The sequence below is a fragment of the Sminthopsis crassicaudata genome, chromosome 6 (genome assembly GCF_048593235.1).
Source record: "Sminthopsis crassicaudata isolate SCR6 chromosome 6, ASM4859323v1, whole genome shotgun sequence".
NCBI classification, from domain to species: domain Eukaryota; kingdom Metazoa; phylum Chordata; class Mammalia; order Dasyuromorphia; family Dasyuridae; genus Sminthopsis; species Sminthopsis crassicaudata.
Genome location: NC_133622.1, coordinates 116,700,907 through 116,723,230, shown reverse-complemented (window position 1 = coordinate 116,723,230; position 22,324 = coordinate 116,700,907). Strand labels below are relative to the sequence as shown.

Here is a 22,324-nt window from a genome sequence, read left to right as displayed (position 1 = left end):
TTAGAAGCCTTGAAATCATCCTTTCATGGTCTTTTTCTCCTATGAAACCTCCTACTGGTCCTCAGCATATAATACATGGGTTGGCAGAATTCTAATTGTTAGGGATCTGTACCCTGAAGCTACTTGCTTCTAGTGATACCTGGTTCTATAATTTGCAGGTCTTTCCAATTCTAAGTCCATCTCCTAACCATATAACCATTATCCAGTCTGCTATGCTTCCTCCCATAGGGCTACTAACAGTCCCTCTGTGTTATGATTCTCTCCCCTCTTCTTCTTGATCACAGCAGGCCTGTTCCCTACATTTCCTAAATATTCAGAATGGACAGGATTTGGTCAGGATATAGAGTGTGACCTGGGAACTCTCCCAACTGGAGTAGGGGCATATAAGGTCAAGTTGGCAGATGCTATGAGAAAGTAGTGTTAGATATATGTCATAATTGGGCCAGTAAGACACAGAGACTGATAGCAGAATAGAGATACAGTAATGAAGAGAAAAATACTAGAAAAGACACTACAGTAGCCCTAAGGGACTCATTGTGTTATACTTGGATGATTAAATATAAAGTTGTACAGTGAGACACTTATCCAAAATGTCTAATTTCCTTTTTGATAATGGGTAACTAAAGTTTTGTTTTATTTGCTGGGATAGTGGGGAGAAATGAATAAATAAAACACTTATTTAATAAATACTATGTACAAATGACAATGTTAAGTACTGAGGATACCATTAAAAAGTAAAATGGGTTTGCTGAGAAAGTTTGGGTTACAATTAGCCAACTGGGAAAGGATAGCACTTAGAACTTTATAAAGTGGTAGGGATAGCACCTAAATCCTGTTATCAGGAGTCAGATGTCTGTTATAAACAAATGGAAAGAGTGACTATGCTTGGATGAAGTAGAGCAGGGGGGCATGCAAATGACTCATTCTTTCATAGTGACCAGAAAAACAAAGTCCATTGCTTTGCCCTTGGTTTGCTATCACATTACTGCACTTCAAACTCATGCATGTTTTATGCTTCTTACGTTGTATCACATCTACTTCTAAAATAATGATTTGTTTTCCCTTAATTACCCCTACTTCCTACTCAATTTCTCCCAATAGCTTAGTCTTCTTTCAGGAAACAAATACAGGGCATTTGTTTATTTATTTGTTTTTAACCATTAAGAAACAGTATAAGAGGGCAGCTAGGTGGCACAGAGATTCAGGAGCACCTGAGTTCAAATCTGGTCTCAAACACTTAATACTTCCTAGCTGTGTGACCCTGGGCACGTCATTTAACCCCTGCCTCAGGGGGAAAAAAAGAAGTAGGATAAAAACAAGGTATTCCTGATGACTGGAATGAATAAACAAAATGACACATGGCTAGAAGATATTAAAGTAATCATTTAAGATTAATGTTAAGCTTAAGTATGCAAAGTGAATGATTCTGTTATTCTTACATAAATAGATTAGAATTAAGCATAAGTAAAGCTCAAAAGGATTGGAATTTGGTTAATTTTCTATAAGCAGCCAGAAATTCAACTACTTATTTAGAACTGATCTGAACCAACTAAACAGAATTTCAAATCCTGCGATTTCAGTAGGGGTTGCCAGCATTGTCAGCCCCAGGTTTAGAAAGGCATGTGATGTAATTTCTAGAAATGATTGTTAGTGACAAACTGGGAATGAAAAAAAAATCCTTCATGCACACATTGCAGAAGCTGAGAAAGGCTGCTTATTTACAGTTCTTTAAGTTCATGATATTTGATTAAGTTCTTACTTATTTGATTCACTTGTTACTAAGCTCAAGCAGTTCCCTGAGAAATATAACATACTCTAGTTTTATGTGCTGAGTACATAAGTGTGGGGACTTTAGGGCATAGAACTAGCTGGGATTACTGGTGTGTATACTTTCCATTTTGAAAAGCTGCTCATGTGCCAAAACTTCCAGGGATTCCATTCAGTTCAGTATTTTAAGGCAGTAGAAGTACAAAGACAAAAACAAATCAATTTACAATCTCAAATAGCCTCCATTCTACTGGGAGGGTAGGATAATATTGTATCTATTATTTTACTCATCTAGGGATCTTCTAGATAAGGAAAAGATCTCTATTATCTTCATGACTTATTTTCTTAGAAAGTTGCCTTGAACATTGAGAAGTTAAGAGAATGGTCCAGAGTACTACAACCAGTAAGTATCAAGGATAAGTCTTGAAGTCAGCTACCATGCCTCTTATTGAGGGTATGCAAACATACACGAAGTATCCACTTTGAGTTTGGTGATATGCTGAGATTTAATGGGTATGGGCCCTTTCCTAACTGGTCCATTGGATATCCCCTCTGCACCTTATTCAATGACCTTTATGAATTTGTATGTCCCCAGAAGTTCATCTATTGAGGATCAGTCATGTGGGAATGCACCTCTCTGAATTTACTAGGCTGCAGTTTAGAGAACAGACACATTTCATTGCCAGGTCTGGGCTCCAATCCTTTCTTCGTTGGTAGGATTTGTCAGAGAGATTTCATTCCTCTCTCATAGTCATTGGGAAGGCAGTCACCTCCAGAGTGGGAGAAAGATTCAATAGAGTACTCTGTGAAGGAGAAAGGTTAGTGGAAAAGATTAAATTAATTTTTATGAATTTTGTCTTGGATGTTTTCAAAATAGATGTGATGTTTAATACCAGCCAGAATTTTTACAGTTTTAAAGCAGTAAAGCATTTTACATATGTCAACTCATTTGAGCCTCATGGCAACCCTATCCTTATCCACATTTCACAAATGATGTTAGAATCATTCACCCAGTGAGTTCCTGAGTCAGGATTTGAACTCAGATAGTTGTGACTCCAAGCCCTATCCTTTAGGCATTCTGTCAGCTAGTTACCTTTTAGTTTCTGGAGATCTCCTTTGCAAGATAACAGTCAAGACATGGCATATTTCTCCAGTAGGAAATCACTTCCTACCGTTGCAAGACATGAAGACGGTCACACTTCTCTTTTCAGAATGTAACCAAATAGTCCGTATGAAGGTTTCAGAACATAAATGAAACTCAAAAAGAAATTAAACAATAAATATGTGAAATAATCCCTGAAAAATGTTCTGTCTTCCACCCCACTAAAGCTGATTATGATTTTGTGAGTTCTCGTGACTTTATTTTTGGTGAATGTAGGAGCATAGGATTTCAAAAATGACAATATCTTTTGGAATAGAGAGCTATTCTTGGTTGTAGCCAGAGATTTGATTAAGTCCAAAGGGTGAACTAGGAGCCTACAAAGGGGGAAGGGAACTGGAATTGGAGATTTGTGTTTGAGAATTCCCAGAGGATCCTAATGGCATGGAAATAATTCTTGTTGTTGGTTTTAATGTTTATTTGCTCAGGAACTACAGGAGGTCTGAGTTGAGGTAGATGTGAACAACAAACAGTATTGGTCAGAGAAAGAAAGCCTGACTCTTCTGAGTAGATCTAATTAGTGTTAGGTTTAAAGTTTGTGGTTAATGCGTATTTGTTGTTGTATCTTTTAATGTTTTCCTTGTATAATGTTTCCATCTCTTTATATTTGTTTATCTTCAAGTAAATAAATCATCTTTGTTTATGTTATCCAATAAGTATACTTCTTAAAAGGAAAAACATATCAAAAGGTACACACACCATTTATTATGCCTTTCTTTCATAGAAAGCTAAAAATACTTGGTTTTTGTGTTTTTAGTCAGAAAGAAACAGATTGAATCAGTGTTATTAGGGAACTTTTCTTTAAAAAAATTCATGTCTTCATTTAATGTTCCTTTATAGTTATTATTCATCCAAGAATCTCACAGAATTTTGTAAACTATTCCAATTTTGACAGTGGTTATTACTAGATTTATGAAGAGGTCTGGGCATAGTTGGGTCAGAAATCAGATATGAGATCATTACATAAAAACCCCTTGAAACTGCACCAATCTATACTTTGTGGCTAGCACCATTGGTCAGAATATAACATTAATAAGGCTAGAGTCAGAGGTTTGATGGCTGGAAAAAGCAGTTGGCTTCTGCTTCATGATCACAGACCACAAGCTTTACCCTGATTGAGCATCTTATAAACATGAGCTATATAAGTAATTAATAGAGGGATTTGAAGAGAAATTAGAAGACAATTCCCAGAAACCCATCACCACTAACATATAACCCCTATTGATAATTTAATTACCATCTACCTAATTTTGGGCAAATCTCTTAACCTCACTGAGCCCAAACCAGAGGCCATGGGAGAATTACTTAATGTTTATATTTGGCTCACTGGGGACTCTCCAAAAGTATATACCAGAAAGGTATTTAATATATTGTATTATAGAATAGAATATTAAATTATATAGAAAGGATATGACTGCTTTTATATGCATATGACCAGAAGGTATGACTGGTTTTTTAAAATAAACATTTAGTAAGCAATTACTATATGCTGAGCACTATGCTAAGTGTTTTACAAATACCATTCATTTTTTCTCACAACAATCCTGCAAAGTATAGGCTATTGTTAACTCCATTTTACAGATAAAGAAACTGAGGCAGATAGCAGTTCCCCAGACTTTCCCAGAAATACAACTAAGTGTCTGAGGTCAAATTTGAACTCAGATTTTCTATTTTATAGTCCAAGATTATAGCCATTGTACCATCTTGCTGATGCAGTCAGTTGGTCATATCTTTCCTCCATGCCAAAGAAATGCTAAGCAGAACAACTCACAAGTGAGCACTGATAGAAGTTTAAAACAAGGCATAGTAATTTACTACTATATTCTGTTCAAGGAGATTGAGACTTAAAACATGAAGGCATAAAACAATTTGTGGTACTGATAAATCATTTAGCATTTTACATTTCTTCCAGGTCCATGTTTTCTGGCAGTACAAGCAAATGTTTGATTTCTTGCCTCTCTTACTAGTCATCTGTTGAATTTTTCCCCTTGCTATCAAATATCTCTGACTAAAAAAATCATCTCAGGATTTCTCTTTAATTACCTGTATTCTGGAGCAGAAATGGTATCCAAGATTTTGATATCCAGTCTCTGACTTCCCTTAGCCAATACATGTGTTTTAGCTGCCATGTACTTGCAGTCTGCGATATCATAGTTAGTTCTATGGGTTAACTTTTCCTCATCCAGGGAGAAAGAACTACTTATCATATGTACAAAGAGAGGAAGGAAGAGGGCCAGAAATTCTTTTTTTTTTTTTTTAAAGTAATGCAATTCTTTTTCTATCATAGCATGGAGAAAAGAGAAAAAGAAGGCTTTGTCATCCTAAAAAAATTAGTTAACTTAAAGCTGCTAGGGAAATTTTATGGATATTCCACAGGTAACACGTCTTTACACTCTTACTTGATTTTGTATTATTAATAGATTAGCCTTCTCATTTTCATTAATCAAGTATAGTCTCCTTTGTATGTCATTTAAGTAACATTTTAAAACAATGTCAAATTCTCAAGGATAGAGAACTAGCATTTCAATATTATAGTCTTTGGATCAATAATAACCTGTAACATCTACTAAATTGCTTGTTATGTTTTCACCTGAAGAGTTTCATTAACTTTTCCACATCTTTTCCACACAAACCATCTTTCACCTTATCATATACTCCAACTAATGGAGATAGTGCTCAGGAAAATCTTTTTCTTAGGAACTATGGAGTAAGTCATTTCCTCAATCTAGTGATATGGTCGCTAGTGAAGTAAGTGAATTGGATAAACAAGATTGTTTTTGTTGTTGTTTGTTCATTTTTGATGGTTTGTTTTGATGATTTGTTTTTGTTTTTTGTTTTTGGCTGGCAGTGTGTTTAGAGCTCTCTTCATATAAACTTAGTGACTCATGGAATCACAAAATTTGAGAACTAGAGGAAACTTCAGTAGCTTTCTAGTCTAATTCATATGTGAAAGGAATCCCCGGAATAATGTGCATGACTAATGGTTACTTCTTGACAAACTGTTGACAAGCCTGTGCTTGAAGAGTTCCATAGAGAAGAAATCTGCAAACTCTTGAAGCAGTCCATTCCTTGTTAGGACATCACAAATTATTAGAACCTTTCTGACATTAAATTAAATGAGGAATAATTTTAATCTGACTGAGCATAATCTCTAATATTTGTTCAAAACAAACTGACCATTTGATCCATACTAGAGTTGGTATTCCAGGAATACAACTCTCTCTGCAACCTTCACCTATCACTATTGCTTCTACCAGATTCTTGTCAGAACTTCCAAAGAAATATTGTCAAGGCTGGGGGAAAAACTGAAATATAACCTTGGATCCTAGAGTATACACATGTCCAAATATATGTGACCTGGTACAACCAAGTCATAATCAGGGTTTCTGGAGTCTGGCTTTTGACCTATCTTTATTTTTCTTCTTTTTCCAAGCTGTCAGTGAGAGTGGTGATGGTCTGGTATTCTCTTGGGAATCTAAAGTCTCATAACTATCCTGTAGCCTTACTTGTTTCCTAGGGTTTACTTTAACAGCAGAAGCCCAATTTTGCTTCTTCCACGTTGGATCTTTCTTCTCTTCTGGCTAGTAATCAGAGCACTCTTCTCTAGGTTCTTACTTTTCCAATTACTTTGTAGGGTGACAATCACTTGATTGGGATTTGGGCCTCTATCTCTCCCAGCCTTGTTTGTTTGTCTTTGATCTGCTTTAAAGGGGATTTGCCAAATAGTAGCAAAGGACTGATTTTTGTGCTGAGAATTCCTTATTAGCCCATGCACTGGTAATCCCCATTAAATATATATCTGAGAAAAATTATTTACTTATTTGTGGGGTTCAGCTTAGAAGGTACAATATAATTCAGGCTTAAAAAGATCCCAGGAGTCTTGGCACCTCCAACAGATTTAGGGATGCAGCAGACACAACAGCTGGTGGTAGCTGGGATGTTCTCTCCAAGTAGGCTGCTTAACATGGCATGGATTGGACATTTCACATGGCATATCCCATTGTAAACAGCTGTTCTCAGAACAGCATATGCTGAAACTGAATGGACTTGTAACCCTAGGATACCACTCCCACACACTCCTGTTCATGTTAATGATACTAAGGCTTCTGATGTCTAAAACTAAATCTATTTGCATTTTTAATGTCGTGGCTTATTTTTTATTTTTTTAACTTGTCAAGATTAAAAAGTAGTTTAAAAAGTAAGATGCATGAAGCATTACAATTTGTCTACAGAGCTGGTTTCTTAAGGATGAGGCAAAGTTTAATTTTCAGAGTTGAGTCATGTCTGAAATCAAATCTGAGAACAATGTTTTGTGTAAATTATGAATTGTCCGTAAGGAATCTCAGTTAATAAAAGGAAATTATATTTATAAAACTGGCAGCTAACATTAAAATGGTTTAATTCTAGGCATGTTAAGGGATCTATTGATTTGATTAGAGTGAATGCTCCCTCCAATGATGCATATCCAACCCACACCTTTTCATCTTTTATGATTGTTGCCAATATCTTTCCATAAATTCTACACACAAAGATCCTCCTAATGTGTTGGGAGCCTTCCCTCAAAAATTAAAGGATATGGATTGTCTATGAGTTATTCTTTGTTCTCACTGGCTGACTGGCCCATTTAATTTCTAGTCATACCTTTCACTAAAAATGTTGGTGCTATATAAATACTAACTATTCTTCTTCTTATTATTTATACTTATTTGGTAATATGTGATTCTGATTCATGATCATTCTATAATTTTCTTTTGTTGTTTAGTTTCCTTAATGTGAATTCTTCAAAGACTATAGTTCATAACTCATAGCCACATAACAGCATGGGAAAAACATTGAAGTTAAAATTTAAAAATCTTTGTTTGAGGTAGAAACTTAGAGTTATTAGTGTCATTTCATAATTTTCTAAAGGGAATCTAGCTTTTTCAGTTTTCCTTTTTCAATCCATTCTATTCAATTTTGAGGCCCAACTCACAATCTGTTTCCATCTAAGCATATTTTTTATCCCAAACAATAGGATTTTCTAGGGACATATATCAGAATATTATCTAAATTACAGATAAACTAGGCTTCTATTCTTTGTCAGCACTCATTATCATATACCATCTTTTGATATAATGGTGAATTCAGGGCCTTTGGATGATAAGATACCCATGACTGCCAAGTTTACACCTTGTTGGGTATACCAAAAATAAACTCTGCACAGGGAGTCTCATTTGGAAGACAGGATATGTACTCTTGTCAGTACATTCCCCTGACAGTACATTCTGAATAGTTGTCCAAATTCTTTTTACCTGATTTTTGTATCCTAAAGGTCACATGAAGTCTTTTACAATAAAAACAGTAGTAAGATAACCAGTCATTTAACAAGTCAGGAAAAAAGAAAAGGTAAAGAAAGATATAAACACACACACATACACACACACATACACACACAGAGTGTGGGGAACCATGACTTCAAGAAGCTTACATTCTATTCAAGGAGACCACATGTACATAAATTAGTATATCCAAAATAAATACAAAGAAGATATCGAGAAGAGGTTAAGGTAGAACACTCATAGTGAGGGACTCAAAAAAGATAACTAGATTGTACGGTATATAAAATATTGAATTTGTAATCAAAGGGATCTGAGTTCAAGATTTTCCTTAGACACTAGCCATGTAAAAACTGGATAAGTCATTTAAACTCTTTCAGCTTCAATTTTTTTCATTTATCAAATAAAAAAGATGGTCTCTATGGACTCTAAGATTCTTTTGACTTCTGAATCTATGATTCAATGAAAGACCAATAGAAAATGGTGCTTGAACAGAGTTTTAAGAAAACCAGATATTCTAAGGGAGAGTGATTTACTCTTTGCTGTGATCTATTTGATTCAATTCAAAATATTTTTATTCTTTGGGAAGACAAATGTTGTGCCTGGCTGCCTTAAGGGTTCCTTCATGTTTTATGACTAGATTGATGCTCCAGTTGAATTGGATTATTCATATAGCCAATTAGACAATTTGAAGACATTGAATTAATCCAAAGATTAACTGCTCAGCTACTGATTGCTTTTATCACAGACCTACACACTAGTTTGGTAAGGGTTCTTCTAAAATTTCCATAAATGCAAAATTTTCCTAGAAAGTGCAGGATGAATTAGTTAAAATGAGACTCAAGAAATTCAGAAGAAAGTGTAAATTTTCAAAAGAAACGAGTATATCTTATTGAGGAAATATCATTTTGGGGCTAGCTAGCTCCATAAAGTTACACACCATATGATGAATAGATCAAAAGAGGTAAAGGGGGCCATTTTAAAGAACTGGAATGGTCAAGAAAACCAAGAGCTAATATAGCTGGTAAAATATCTCCTACACAGTAGGGGATCATTTCTTACATACTGAGAAGATCAGCTCAACAGTGTGTGAAGTGCTTTGAATTTCCACAATCGTACTTTGGCTTTCATACCATCATAAGATTTTTCATCTGGTTGAAGTTGGTCTAGGCATGAAATTGGCTCATTAATGTTCTTTCTTAGGTCTAGTCATTCATCCAGTCTTAATTCTAGCTACTAGAATTTAACTCACATCTCTCTATCTAGTTCACACAAATAATATCATACTCAAGTAAATTTAACAAAAAAGGAGATGAAATTCAAATAGCATGAATTTGTTTTTGGAGGAGTCTTGCAAAATCTCAGTCATAAGCATTTTTTTGGGAGGAGGGGAGCAGTTGGCTGAAGCACAGCAGTCATTTATGAGTCTTATCCCATTACTAATTGGCACAAGATACTTGGCCTACTCTTTTTTTGACCTAAGCTAGTTCATTCATTCTTAGGCAGTATGATAGCCTTCCAGGACTTAGCAATTTGTATCTAAGATTTGTCTGAGCTCAAGTGATCTACTAGCCTCAGCCTTCTTAATGAAGAAAGGATTACAGGCATGCCCCATCATACCTGGATCCAATTCCTTTTGTAAATCATCCCTTCAATTACACACACACACACACACACACACACACACACACACACACACATATATGTAAAAATTTTGTCAATTATTGGGGAGATTTGGGTTAATTATAATTATCTTAGGTAAATTGGAATTCTTGGAATGAATAGAACAAAGGAGAAGCATCAATGACCACATGATTCACTGGAGGGAGGTCTATAGTAGAGTATTCCAAAGATTTGTCTTTGACTCTGTTCTATGTCACATGCTTATCAATAATGCTTATCAAAATTTTAGGTAAGTTGAAATTGGAAGAGATAACTAACATGCTGTAAGAAAGATTTAGAATCTTAAGATTCTATTCCTGACAGGTTAGAATGATGGGCTATAACTAGGATGCAATTTAACAGAAATAAATGTGAAGTTTTAGATTTTAATTTAAGGAATCCACACACATATGACGGGGTTTCCTGTTATTAGACAATAATATATATCAAAAAAACTTAAACTTTATTTTGAACTAAAAATTCTATGTCAGAATGTAGATTATTCAGGGAAATGAGAGGTGGGGCCCATCTCCAGGGTCTCAGGCCAAAAACAGGTGGGGCATGATGATTGGTTATACCCAGAGTGTCTTTAGAAATTCAATATTAAGACATGATCAATTAGCCAAAAAGCAATCTGATGGAAGAAAGGGATTACATGATCTATCAGCCAAGAAGCAATCAGATGGGAAAAAGTGATTACAATTAGGGAAAATAGAGTTGTATGCAGCTGGACTACTTAGATATCCCCTGGAGAAGTGAAATCTGTACCTGTCTGGTCTATGGATTCTTTGCCTCCAGGCACAGTAGGGTTGATTGACCTCCTGAGAGTACTTACAAAACAGTGTTCATCTATACACTGATGTGGGAAACTGGGGAATGTGTAGCTAATATCCCAGCCACTAATATAAATAGGTAATGTGTGACTTATCAGACAGGAGAAGTAGTAGCATAGGGTTTATTGATACAGACTCCTAATAGGCAATCTGATGATAGTTGCACAGATTCTGATTACCAACAGCAGAATCCAGGAATATTCTGGACTGCAGCTGACCGTCCTATGCTCACTATCTATATAAAAGACATACCATTGGAAGAGTTGGTAGAAACAGGTGCAGATCATACAGTCATTAGAGGTGCCAATTGGCCTAGTCATTGGCTAAAGATTAAAACAGACACCTATTTGTCTGGCATAGGAGGATCAATAGCAATTGAAGTTGGTGCTGCCATTTTGAGATGGACATTTGAAGGAGAAACAGGAGTTTTTACTCCTTTTGTAGTTGAAAAAATCCCATCAATCTATGAGGAAGAGACATTTTACAGCAGTTAAGGTTACAATTGCATATTTTGGTTTTTTAGGCAGGGCTGCTGTTGAAGGCCTGCCTGAACTCTCACCTGTTCCTATCAATGGAAAACTGATACACCAGTGAGGGTAGAACAAATGATAAAATTAAGGCCTTCTTAGATATAGTACAAGAGTAACTTGACCAAGGACACATACAACCCTCTCTAAGTCCTTGGAATTCCCCTGTATTTGTTGTAAAAAAGAAATCTGGAAAATGGAGGATGTTGACTGATTTAAGAAAGGTAAATGAACAGATAGAAACTATGGGAACTCTTCAACCTGAACTTCCATCTCCTACTCAGTTGCCTAGAGAATGGCCTCTGTGGATTATAGACATTAAAGATTGTTTCTATTCTATCCCTCTAGATAAGAAGGATATGAAAATATTCGCCTTTTCAGTGCCCAGCGTTAACTTAGCTGAGCCTTATAAAAGATATGAATGGACAGTTTTGCCACAGGGAATGAAAAACAGCCCTACTATGTGTCAAATGTATGTTGCTGCTGCTTTTACTCCAGTAAGAAAATCATTTCCAAGATGACAGGAACAAATAATGATGAATGTTGGAGGGGATGTGGGAAAACTGGGACAATGATGTATTGTTGGTGGAGTTGTGAAAGAATCCAGCCATTCTGGAGAGCAATTTGGAACTATGCCCAAAAAGTTATCAAACTGTGAATACCCTTTGATCCAGCAGTGCTACTACTGGGCTTATATCCCAAAGGGACCTGTATGTGCCAAAATGTTTGTGGCAGCTCTTTTTGTAGTGGCTAGAAACTGGAAAATGAATGGATGTCCATCAATTGGAGAATGGTTGGGTAAATTATGGTATATGAATGTTATGGAATATTATTGCTCTGTAAGAAATGACCAGCAGGATAAATACAGAGAGGTTTGGAGAAACTTACTCTTGAGTGAAATGAGCAGAATCAGAAGATCACTATATACTTCAACAACAATACTGTATGATGATATGATGGAAGTGGATATTTTCAACATAAAGAAGATCCAATTCATTTCCAATTGATCAATGATGGACAGAAACAATTTCACCCAGAAAAGGAACACTGGGCACTGAATGTAAACTGTTAGCACTAATGTCTTTCTATCCAGGTTACTTATACCTTCGAAGTCCAATTCTTAATGTGCAACAAGAAAATTGGATTTACACACATATGTTGTATCTAGGTTATATCGTAGCACATTAATACGTATGGAATTGCCTGTCATCTAGGGGAGGGAGTGAAAGGAGGAAGGGGAAAATTTGGAGGGATGAATACAGGGGATAATGTTATAAAAAAGAAATTACTCATATATACTGTCAAAATTTTTTTTATAATTATAAAATTAATAAAAAAAGGAAAAAAATAATAAAATCACATGATCAATTCTTTAAGAAAAAAAGAAAAGGCCTGTCTATTAATATTGAAATTATTAGATTTGATATTAGATTACTTGTCTCACAAAATACTTTCTATTTTCATGAAGAATATAAGAAAAATAAAAACTTAGAAGTTCTTCAAAAAAAAAAAAAGAAAGAAAAGCATTTCCAAAAGTAATGTTATTACATTACATATATTGGGATGGGCACCTGAGGAACAAATGTTAGAATCATGTCTACAAAAAACCATAGAAACACTAAGGAATTATAAATTGCACATAACTTCAGAAAAGATTCAAAGACATGCTCCTTTTCAATATTTAAGATATGAAGTATATCCTAAGGTGCAAAAACTTTCTTTAAGAACAGAGAAGTTGAACACCTTAAATGACTTTCAAAAATTAATAGGAGATATCTAATGCATGCATCCAGTGTTAGTGGTAATTGTACTACTAATCAATTACCATCATTATATGACATTTTAAGGGGAGACACTGCTTTAAACTCATCATGCTAGTTTAAAAATGAAACTGAAGAGGCTTTGAGAGAAGTTGAACTGGTTTTATCAATGTGGTTACTCAAAAACCCTTGGAAATATCAGTTTTTGCTGCAAAAGAGGAACCCACAGCAGTCCTTTATCAAGGAGACAGTGTGATAGTGGGTGAACCTTCCAGCACAACCAGAACAAAGCCTTACTCCTTACACAGTGCTTGTGGCTAGAATTTTATTAAAGGCCATTAAGCAAGTAGTACACCTAATTGGGATAAGATTGTGACAAGATATACACCCTTTATGCCAATGCACAAATTAATGTATGTTGTGAAACCCTCTCTCAGAGTAGCAAATTTTATTGGCCACAGCTCCAAATTTTACACATGGGTCCCCATTAAAGATAACCTGGCTATTACATAATTAGCAATGGATTTTTGAAGAAAAGGTTTCTAAGGTTCCTCTTAAAGGACCAACTATCTTTACAGATGCATTCAACCATAAAATTTGTGCTGTATAGTCTCATGACTTAACTATAAAAGAGAGTAGTCAGAACACCTTTTCAGTCCACTCAGCAGAATGAATTGTATGCTCTTACTTCTTATCCAGGAGATATAAATATAATATCTGATTTGGCCTATTCAGTAGGTGTGATACAAAGAATTTCCCAAGCCCAAATAAAATTTGTAGCTTCTAATATATATATATCAGCTCTTTAAGGAACTTCAAGAGCAAGTGAGAAAGAATCCAGGTAAGATTTACATTTTGCATGTCCACTCTCATAGTGGACTTCCAAGTCCTATTTTTCATGGAAATTCAAAGGAAGATCACCTTTTAACCATGTTAGCCAATACTTCTTTATTTCAGGCAGCCTAAGAATATCATTCTAAATTTCATCAGGCTGCTTGAACTTTTCCTTTACAATTTGGGATAACAAAAGAGGAAGCTAGGAGTATAGTAAAAGCCTGTACAACTTGCCTTCCTTTCCATATTCCTACACTCCCTCCAGGAAAAAAACCCCCGTGGTTTGAGACCCAATGAAATTTGGCAAATAAATGTGATCCATTATAAATCTTTTGGTTATCTATCTTTTATCCATGTTATATTAGAAACCTTGTCAGTATTTACTTTTGCAATAGTGAAATTGTCCCTGTCTGGTCTATGGATTCTTTGCCTCCAAGTACAGTAGGCTTGACTATTTCACCTCCTGAGAGTACTTACAAAACAGTGTTCATCCATACACTGATGTGGGAAACTGGGGAATGTGTAGCTAATATCCCAGTCACTAATACAGATAGGCAATGTGTGACTTATCAAACAGGAGAAGTAGTAGCATCATGTTTATTGATGCTAAATAAATCAATATTTATTTGATATTAAAGCAAAAGAGACAGCCCAAGAGGTCACTGAATTCCTTATACAAGCTTTTGCAATTATGGGTGTGCCACAAGCAATAAAAACAGATAATGGACCTGCATATACTTCTAAACATTTTGCACACTTTTGTGCATAGTATCAGATTTTACACACTACTGGCAAACCTTTTAATCCTCAAGTACAGGCAATAGTAGAGAGGAGAAACAGAGACATCAAGATGCTCCTCCAAAATCAAAGGAATGGGGGAGCCACAGGTAACCCTAGAGAACTTGTAAATTTTTCTCTCTATACCATTAATTTTTAAATTTTCCATAAAGATGCATTGGCTCCAGCAGACAGCTTTTATAACTCACTGGAAGGGCAGTGTCCAGTGCAAGCAACTCCACTATCTTTAGATAATCACCAGGTGATGTGGAGAGATCCAGAAAGTGGTAAGTGGAAGGGACTAGATAGGTTAACTGCTTGGGGAAGAGGGTTTGCTTGTATCTCTACACAGCTAGAAGGAATCAGATGGTTGCCAATAAGTCGTATTCACCTTGTCCTTCAGAGACAGACAGAAAAAGAGAAAAACCTCAAAACAAGGAGAAAACTCAAGAAACATCTGGTGGTTCCAAATCTGACAACATGTGCCATTGAAAAAGCATGACTGTTGGGGCATGTTGATTGATGTCATCACTACTAGCTTGTGTTATATTACTATGTGCTTGTGGAATACCTCCCATGTTGAGGGATTTATGCATACCTGTTTCAAGTGAGATCCTTCAGAAACCTGCTAATCTGGTTTGACTCCCCATTTCCCTTTATTGTCTTCATCTCCCTTCCTGAGACATCAGGGAGGATAAGATCATCTCCTTTTTTGGTGTTTTTACCCCCTTTTTCTAAGAAAGGTGTGATCACCTCCTTTTGGGGGTTTTTACCTCCCTGAGAAATCAGGGAGCTCTCTAGTTCAGTATGATTGATTTAATCCTAAATCCTAAAACAAGGTGTTAACTCAGTAGAATTAAGATGATTTTCTACTACTTAGTATAGTTCTACAAGTTGACACCTATTCTACAAGTTGACACCTACAATGATAAAAGCTAAGTGATCTAGAAGAGGAAAGAGACTTCAAGATAGAGACCCTCTTGGTGGCTCTCCTGCCTCCTGCATTAAAACCAAAACCTTTTCTGGAGGACCTCCAGAAAGCTAGCTGGTCCCCAGGTGAAGGAGACAGACTGTGAAGGAGATAATAAAGACTTTGGACTTTATCCATGACTATTCTTGTGGTGATTACTCTGCTAAAATGAAGGCTGGTCCCAAGACCTCCAGAAAACTAACCAGAACCTTACAGATATCCTCTAAAGCATGGCTTCTTAAACTTTTTCCACTCGTGACTCTGGATTTATAAATATAATAGGTATACAAATCAAATTTTCACTGACAATAAAACATAATTTCATGACCCTTCACATTGAGTTATAAGACTCCATATGGGGTTTATGAAGCTGGGCCATAGATCTATGATCATACAATCCTTCCTTCGAGATTCTCTGAAGCCTGTCTTCAGTTGTACTCTTGGTTAAATTTTGGGGCCCCTAATTTCAAATTGCAATGGCTTAATGCCAACTCTTGGTCTGTGTGAAACTTTTTCTACTTGTCTTATCTAATGCAATGACTATCTACTTCTTGTCTGCTGTTGACATTTTCTTCAGTCATTTTCTCTGCTCTCCTGTGAGTTATCCCTGGACCAGTCCATATCATATTCTTTATGACATTGATGCTATCTCTGTATGTGTATGTATACATATGTAATATAATATGTTATATTTTATTGTTTGGAAACAATATATGATTGGTGAATTCAGTGGCATTAATTATTTTGTTTTTAGTTTCTTTAATAAACTAAAATACATTCAGTATTTCATTTTCCCAACTCATTTTCTCTCTGTCTCTCTGTCTTTCTTTCTCTTTGTTTTTTGTTTTTTTGTTTTAAATTTGAGCTCTGCTCTCAGTTAGAAGGAGTACTCTTCCAGTACTTCTTGTTCCAGTGGCTCCAAGTGTAACTGCCCTGATATTGCCCCAACGTCCATGAGGGGACCCTCATGTCTGGGATTATGCTGAAGGGGATTTGGGGAATGGTGACTGATGCTGCTGGAGGATGTCAAGGTCTGGCAGATTAACTGGTGCTGAATTGGGGTCCTATTGGTAGTGTCTGACATGTGTTGAGGCCAGGTGAGAGGTTTTTGTGTTTCTCTGGGGCTGACACTGTTTCACTGAAGTATATGGTGGTTTGATCTCTGGAGGTACCTGTTTGGCCTGGGCTAAATATATATATATATATACATACATACATATATACATACATATATATATATATACATACATACATATATACATACACATATATATACATACATATATATACACATACATACATATATACATACATATATACATACATATATACATACATATATATACATACATATATACATACATATATATATACATACATATATATATATACATACATATATACATACATATATATATATATACATACATATATATATATACATATATATATATATATACATATATATATATATACATATATATATATATATATATATATATGGTCATTCTCAGAGCGGGAGTCAGCTGACTTTCCTGGTTTTGCCAAGGCATGTGAGGGGTCCTGGTGTTGGTGTTCACTCATTGCACCACACTGGAGCTTAGTATCTCCTGTTGGTTTGCTCAGATGGTGTTTGCTGCCAACTTACCTGGAGTCTTCTGTCTTGTACTGCCCCCTGTCCCTTGCCAAATAAAATGGATCCCTCCTGTCAAACCTCCAAGTTTCCTGGGCTAAAAGATTGTTTCACTTTTATCTTGTCTCCTTGCTGGTTCTGCCTTTCCAGGACCTGTCTTGTGGGTGCTATTTTATGGTCGCATGGAGATGAACATGGGAGGGTTAGAATGATTCTCTGCCATCTTTGCTTCCAGAAGTAGAATCATACATTCAGTATTTCAAAGTTGCCTGCAGAACTGCATTCTTAAAGACAAAATAAAGCTTCATTTTTAGAATTTCAAATCTGGTCTATTCTTAAATATAATAATAATTATAGCTAATTTGTACATACATTTAAGGTTTGCAAAACACTTTACAAGGATTATCTCATGCCATTTTTAGGGAATAGGTTTGATTAAGATCCCCATTTTATAAATGATAAAACTGAGGTGGAAATTATGTGACTTGACTAGAGTCACATTGCTATTAAGTATCAAAGATCAATTTTGATCTCAAATCTTCCTCACTCCAAATCTAATATTGTAACTCTTGTACCACTTTGCTGCTTCAAACCATCTAATCCCAGCCCTTCCCACATCTTCTAGGAGTTTCCCCATTCTATACTGAGTAGCTCACCTCTTTGTTAGGATTAATCTATTTTTCTTTTGCTCTGTTCCTTCTCCACTCTCATCCAAGGATTAATTTCCCAGATCACCTACTGTTCTTGGGAGAATATTCCAATAGAATTTCTATTTCTAATAGAAATGAATTACATTCTTGGCAACTGATAAAACTGTTTCTACATGATAAACACCACTCCCAGGTTTAAATCTTTCCTCTATTACTTATTACCTATGTGATTTGGGACAAGTCATTTGACTTCTCTATGCTTCAGTTTCCTCATGTATGAAATGATATTTGGACTTGTCAGTTCCAATCCTATGATGCTTCTGAAACTATGATACTCTCTGCCATAACTCTCCCTTTCTTCATCCAATGCCTTCATTATCACAGAATTACAGTACTGGATAAAATTCTCTAGTTTATACTTGACCAAGATAATAATAATCTTGACCTCTTCAATAATCTTGACAGATTGTCTAAGAATTCTAGTGATAGGGAGTTTGTTAACCCCCCCAAAATTCATCCTACTTTTGTTTAACTTTAATTTTTGAAAGTACTTCTTCGTATAGAACCAAAACTTCTCTCCATTATCTTCTAAAATAAGTGAAATAGAAGTTTAATTGTTCTTCTACATAATTAACCTGCAAGTACCTTAAGATAACTACCCCAATCTCTCTTCTCCCATCTACTTTCTTTAATACTAGGTATTCCTAGTTTTCTTAAATAGTCCATGGTTAAGTATTACAGGTCTAATGTCTTTAGATCATATCATACACTCTGAGAATTCACACATGAAGGACAGGCATCTTCTGCTAATCAAGAAAGGAACCACTATGACTTCTGATCCCAGTACTCCAAAGATTTACCATTGAGAGTTAATTTTCTTGAAGTATCACAATTAGAGTGGTCTGAAAGCATCTAGAAGGTGACAAAAGGAATGAATGGTGCAACAGCTTAAGATGATCCAAATAGTTTTAAGAAAGAAAGAAAAATATAGAACATAGAAACATCCTGAATTAGAATAGTATTTAATCTTTTAGTACTTACCAGGAATGCAAGTATCCAAGAACAATCCATATGCGGCAAAGTAGTGTTTACTGAGAGACATAAAGACAGACAGATATACACAGAGAGAGACACATTGACACAGATATATTTGGCCTAAAGCTATGGGATCTGACAATCTTATTTGTGACTTCCTGGAAAATGACTTCAGAAAAGCTCCTCCCTCACAGTGATTAAATGCTTCTTTAATTCATTTATATTGAACATATTCTTACAACTGGAAAAACCTATAAACAATCATAGAACTCATGGTATCCACAGCTTGGGAGTAATTTATTCAATTTAGAGTTTTTCATTGCTATGGTTGTTTCCTAATATCTCTCGAGATAGTCCATGTGGATAATCTTTGAATATGCTAATCGTACCTTAAGCTTTGTGAACTAGCAGCCATGCATACTCTCCTTTTTTATTTTTTGACCTTCCCCAAAGCACTCCAGGCATGACTGCACCACTGAAATCCTGACTGGTACTAACATTCAAGGTTAGTTCTGTGAGCTTGTGAAATGAATGAAAACTGGCTCTACTGATGCCTCCCTTATAAGGAGAAAAGGACTGCTGACTGTTCCAGAGTAGAAGGTCCAGAAATCGCTGCATGGGAGGGCTGGATTCTCATATTTTCAAAAAGAGGCTACAAAGTTCAAAGCAAGTGAACACGTGGAAAGGGAGGGAGCAGAGTGGCTTGGGCACAGCAGTGTGTTGTAAAGGCAGTATACAGGGAAAGGCAGAGACCTCTGCCAATATCAGCAGCAGGATTGCAGCTGCCAGCTTTGAAAAGTACCTGGCTGAGTTTTAAAGGACATGAACACAATACTCTTACTGAGAAGCCCTTTGCAGACCTTCATTCACAGCCAAGGAAAACAGCTTTTGGAGTTTTTAGGTGTCCATAAACAGCTAGATGATCGCAGGGAAGCCAAACTCAGGGTGGGAGTATACTCAGTTTGTTTAGTGGCCAGGGTCTACTTTTCCAATACCAATCTGCTGATACATTCATGGAATATCAAGATTCCCTACGTGTTTGGAAATTCCAGATAAATGTGGGACAGATGCCAGAGCCCTGGGAACTTGGAGATATAGGTAGTTGCCATGTTGTGAAATCAGAGGAGGAATATGGAGTTTTACTTTCCTCCAAGGATCCAGACATGTCCCATAACATTCCTAAGAACAGCCAAAGTAGATTGAAATGTAAATTGTGAAACAATAAATATATAAAAATACAATAAAGCCTAAAATCAAAATGCTGTTTTGTAAGTCAATATGTGCCCACAGAAATCATTATACATAGCTTAGTGGTCCCCCATTTTTAGTTTGAAATAACCAGTCTATACCACATGAGAAAATTGGGTGGTTAGTCTTAGCAACGAGCAAGAATCATGTTAGTAAATAAATCTGGATCATTCCATTTCCAGAAAATCCTTGTAATTCAGCCTCAGCACTTTGTTAACCAGTGAGCCTAAAACTTTCCTAACGAGGAGAGCATGAGGCAATAAGTTGAAGAGTGATACAAAACAGACATTCATGGAAAAAATGTTTTTATCAAAAAAGATAAAATATGGAAATTATATGAAACTGATAATAGCACAATAAAGGCTATTTTACAGGGGAAAGACTCCTGTAGGGTTGCCAACTATTAAAGAAAAATGAATGAAGAGCAAATGGGTTGTATTTCAAACACATACCATTACACTGAGCAACAGTAACATTTTACTACTGGAGTCACATTTTTTGACTGATGCAATAAAATTTGTAAAATACAAAGAAAACATAGGATTTATATCTTTTTAACTTCAAATTCAAAACGCATTTTATAGTTACCAGTGCTATTAAGAAAAAAAAAAAAAAGGTTTGAGAGGGATCTTAAAAGGCCCAGCAGTTCTAAGAGATGCACTGTTTACAAGAAGAGCAGAGATAGGGTTTTTTTTTTTCCTATGACTGGAGTTGTGTAATTCTACTGTATTTTTAAGAGAGACATTTTATGCTTTGTTACTTTCGGTAATTATTAGATTTGAGGGGTTCCAATTATTAGATTGGAATAGTCTGGCCTGGTTTTATGGGTCATAAACTGAAACATTGTTTATGATTTACAGAATCTTGGAGATAATTTTGATTTTTAGTTATTTTCTCATAATATTATTTGGAGGGACCCAAATTTAAATGGTGAGTTGATAAATACAAAGGGAGAATAATATTTCCATGATTCTATCCCATCTTTCTTATATTTGTTTAGGGTTTGCTTTTTTTTTTTTTTAGGGTGGGACAGAGAAATTGTTTGGAACTTCTTAGTGTGCCTTGGTCATTTTCCTCAAGTAGTAGTTAACTAAAAGTTATTGTTAGCTGCTAATATATGAGAATCACATAAACTTGACTGCACTTGTACATTTTGTTTTGACAGATATTTGAAAAATAGAATTGACTCTTGAAATATAACCCATGTGTTAAGGAGAAATAAATAACTTCCCTCCATCCCTTTTCTGTGTTCATAAGAAAGGAGAGATAAACAACGTCAATTCCTTTTTTTTTTTTTTTTTTTAAACAAAGTATTTTTTTCCCTTGATCACATGGGAAACTCTTCTGACTCAACAATTTTCCATTTGGTTAATTTTTTTATTTTATTTTGGGCTTCATTCTAAGCAACAGCCATATATCAAAGCAAAACTTTTAGAAATGCAATTGGTCCAGCTGACTGGCTTTTTAGAGCTTAGTGTAACTGTAGGTATATATTTGTTATGCAAAACTGTTTTGAAACAAAGATCTTAGTACAGAGAAGGCTGAATGATTTGTATATTTATTTTAAAGATGGCTCATTTCGATTCAACTAATTCTTTAAAAATATTGTCTTTCTAGAGCTCTTAGAGGAATAATATAAACTTGAAGTATGAAGAGGTCCAAAATAGTCTTAGTTATAATTTTAAAAATTACTGGATTTTACTGAATGTGAAATTGATAGGCTGCAGAAGGAAAATCTGGAAAATGTGCCCTCTGCTGAGTTGGAAAAAAAAGGATTTTGGAACCTTTTATTTACCTTAAATAAATGCTCAGATGGTGAAATCCATACATAACAGAGTCAGGAGTATAGAGAAAAAGGTCCTAGAGCAAAGGTAAAAACTCCTATCAGTCCTTTTGCTCCAAACTGATTTGCATATAAACAGGCTCATTATAAGATCTGAAAGTTTTGCTACATGTTAATATACTTCCTACATATATGTTTCATAATAACATTTTCCCTGGTTATCTGTGTTCTACATGTGAGTCCTTTCAAATACTGGTAATATGGATCTGTTGGAAAGTATGCCTTTGTGGGGTGAGTATGGTAAAAATCTTATCAATTGTTTATTTTAATATCTTCTATTTTCAATGAATATAAATTCCAACTGCCAAAGG

General features: G+C 35.4%; 1 long non-coding RNA gene across 1 annotated transcript; it reads right to left on the bottom strand.

Moving 5' to 3' along the window:
* Positions 1-249: 249 nt before the first annotated feature.
* Positions 250-19,102, bottom strand: LOC141546360 (uncharacterized). Its single transcript, XR_012483281.1, has 3 exons — positions 18,929-19,102; positions 17,253-17,521; positions 250-2,570 (listed from the first exon to the last, which is right to left on the bottom strand). It is a non-coding gene; the product is annotated as an uncharacterized LOC141546360 (long non-coding RNA).
* Positions 19,103-22,324: the final 3,222 nt, after the last annotated feature.